Source organism: Physeter macrocephalus, chromosome 20, assembly GCF_002837175.3.
Source record: "Physeter macrocephalus isolate SW-GA chromosome 20, ASM283717v5, whole genome shotgun sequence".
In the NCBI taxonomy this organism is placed as follows: Eukaryota; Metazoa; Chordata; class Mammalia; order Artiodactyla; family Physeteridae; genus Physeter; species Physeter macrocephalus.
The window spans coordinates 44,208,771-44,212,427 of NC_041233.1; positions in this window are offsets into that span (position 1 = coordinate 44,208,771).

Consider the following 3,657-nt stretch of genomic DNA (forward strand, 5'->3'; position numbering starts at 1 on the left):
CCCGCCCCGGCGGGTGAGCAGACAAGCCTCTCGGGCTGGTGAGTGCCAGTCGGCACCGATCCTCTGTGCAGGAATCTTTCTGCTTTGCCCTCCGCACCCTGTTGCTGCGCTCTCCTCCGTGGCTCCGAAGCTTCCCCCCTCTGCCACCCACAGTCTCTGCCCGCGAAGCGGCTTCTAGTGTGTGAAAACCTTTCCTCCTTCACAGCTCCCTCCCACTGGTGCAGGTCCCTTTCCTATTCTTTTGTCTCTGTTTATTCTTTTTCTATTGCCCTACCCAGGTACGTGGGGGTGTTTCTTGCCTTTTGGGAGGTCTGAGGTCTTCTGCCAGCGTTCAGTGGATGTTCTATAGGAGCAGTTCCACGTGTAGATGTATTTCTGATGTATCTGTGAGGAGGAAGGTGATCTCCGCGTATTACTCTTCTGCCATCTTCTCTCCACGCCCCCCGAAAAGCTACCATACTGTTTTGATTACTGTAACTTTGCAATATAGTCTGAACTGAGGAAGTCTGATCCCTCCAGATACATTTTTCTTTTTCAGGATTGCTTTGGCTAGTCAGGGTCCTTTGTGTCTTCAATACAATTTAAAATTTTTTTGTTCAAGTTCTGTTAAAAATGCCATTGGTAGTTTGATAGGGATTGCATTTAATCTGTAGATTGCTTTGGATAGTATAATCTTTTTTTTTTTTTTTTTGCGGTAAGCGGGCCTCTCACTGTTGTGGCGTCTCCCGTTGCGGAGCACAGGCTCTGGACACTCAGGCTCAGCGGCCATGGCTCACGGGCCCAGCCACTCTGTGGCATATGGGATCTTCCCGGACCGGGGCGTGAACCCGTGTCCCCTGCATCAGCAGGCGACTCTCAACCACTGCACCACCAAGGAAGCCCAGTATAATCATTTTTTAAAAATTTATTCTTAGCAGTGGGTTTATCATATATGGTCTTTATTATGTTGAGGTATGTTCCCTCTATGCCCACGTTCTGGAGAGTTTTTATCATAAATGGGTAATAAATTTTGTCAAAAGCTTTTTCTGCATGTATTGAGGTGAACATATTGTTTTTATTTCTCAATTTGTTGATGTGGTGTATCACACTGATTGATTTGCAGATATTGAAAAATCCTTGTATCTCTGGGATAAATCCCACTTGATCATGGTGTATGATCCTTTTAGTGTATTGTTGGATTCAGTTTGCTAGTGTTTTCTTGAGGATTTTTGGGTCTGTTCATCAGTGATATTGGCCTGTAATTTTCTTTTTTTGTGATATCTTTGTCTGGTTTAGGTATCAGGGTGATGGCAGTCTCATAGAACATGTTTGGGACTGTTCTTTCCTCTGCAATTGTTTTGGAAGAGTTTCAGAAGGATAGGTGTTACTGCTTCTCTAAATGTTTGATGGAATTCACCTGTGAAGCCATCTGGTCCTTGACTGTTGTTTATTGGAAATTTTAAAATCATAGTGTAAATTTCAACACTTGTGATAGATCTGTTCACATTTTCTGTTGATTCCTGGTTCAGTCTTGGGAGACTGTACCTTTCTGAGAATTTGTCCATTTCTTGTAGGTCGTCCATTTTATTGGCATATAGTTGCTTGTAAGAGTCTCTTATGGCCGTTTGTATTTCTGTGGTGTCAGTTGTAATTCTTCTTTTTAATTTCTCATTTACTAATTTGATCCCTTTCGCTTTTTTTTCTTGGTGACTGTGGATAAAGGTTTATCCATTTCGTTTATCTTTTCAAAGAACCAGCTTTTAGTTTCCTTGATCTTTTCTGTTGTTTTCTTTGTCTCTATTTCATTTATTTCTGCTCTGATGTTTATGATTTCTTTCCTTCCACTAACTGTGGGTTTTGTTTGTTCTTTTTCTACTTGCCTTAGGTGTAAGTTTAGGTTGATTATTTGAGATTTTTCTTGTTTCTTGAGATAAGATTATATTAGTATAATATTCTCTCTTAGAACTGCATTTGCTGCATCCCATAGCTTTTGGATTGTCATGTTTTCGTTTTCATTTGTCTGTGGGTATTTTTTAATTTCCTCTTTGATTTCTTCAGTGATACATTGTTTGTAGTAACATATTGTTTAACCTCCACGTGTTGTGACTTTTACAGTTTTTTTCATGTAGTTGATTTCTAATCTCATGGCATTGTGCTCACAAAAGATGTTTGATGTGATTTCAATTTTTTTAATTTATTGAGGCTTGCTTTGTGGCCCAGCATTTGATCTATCCTGGAGGATGTTCCATGTGCACTTGAAAAGAATATGTATTCTGCTGCTTTTGGATGGAATGCACATTTGGGTGGAATGTATATTGTAGGTTTTCAATTTGCGGTTCCCGAGAGGTTTTGATATAGCAGTCTATAAATATAAAAGATTGTTTTAAGTTGCTGGTCTCTTAATTTCAAATGCATTTACAATATTCTGCATTTGTACTGTCCTTTTCTCATGATTGCTAGTTTTGATATCAAATTTGTGTGTGGATGACTCGTCTTTACTAGTTAGCTTTCCTATTCATAATTTTCTTGTTTCTAGTTTTGTCCTTTTCTTTCCCACATAGAGAAGTTCCTTTAGCAAATTGTAATGCTGGTTTGGTTGTGCTGAATTCTCTTAGCTTTTGCTTCTCTGTAAAACTTTTCATTTCTCTGTCAAATCTGAATGAGAGCCATGCCTGGTAAAGTATTCTTGATTGTAGGTTTTTTCCTTTCATAACTTTAAATATATTGTTCCACTTCCTTCTGGCTTGCAGAGGTTCTGCTGAATTATCAGCTGATAACCTTATGAGGATTCCCTTGGATGTCATTTGTTGCTTTTCCCTTTTTGCTTTTAATATTTTCTCCCTTTCTTTAATTTTTGTTAGTTTGATTAATATTTGTCTGATGTGTTCCTCCTTCGGTTTATCCTGTATGGGACTCTCTGTGCTTTCTGAACTTGAGTGAATATTTCCTTTCCCATGTTAGTAAAGTTTTCAGCTATAATGTCCTCACATATTTTCTTGGGCCTTTTCTCTCTCTCCTCTCCTTCTGGGACCCCTATAATGTGAATGTTGGTGCATTTAATATTGTCCCAGAGGTCTGTTTTACTGTCCTCATTTCCTTTCATTCTTTTTTCTTTATTTTCTTCCAACAGTCTATCTTGCAGCTCACTTATTCATTCTTCTGCCTCATTTCTTCTGCTATTGATGCCTTCCAGTGTATTTATTAACATCTTTATTAGAGTATAATTGCTTTACAATGGTGTGTTAGTTTCTGCTTTATAAAAAAGTGAATCAGTTATACATATACATATGTACCCATATCTCTTCCCTCGTGCATCTCCCTCCCTCCCACCCTCCCTATCCCACCCCTCTAGGTGGTCACAAAGCACAGAGCTGATCTCCCTGTGCTATGCGGCTGCTTCCCACTAGCTATGTATTTTACATGTCTTAGTGTATATATGTCCATGTCACTCTCTCACTTTGTCACAGCTTACCCTTCCCTCTCCCCGTATCCCAAGTCCATTTTCTAGTAGGTCTGCATCTGTATTCCCGTCTTGCCCCTAGGTTTATCTGACTTTTTTTTTTAGATTCCATATTTATGTGTTAGCATACAGTATTTGTTTTTCTCTTTCTGACTTACTTCACTCTGTATGACAGTCTCTAGGTCCATCCACCTCACTACAAATAACTCAGTTTCGTT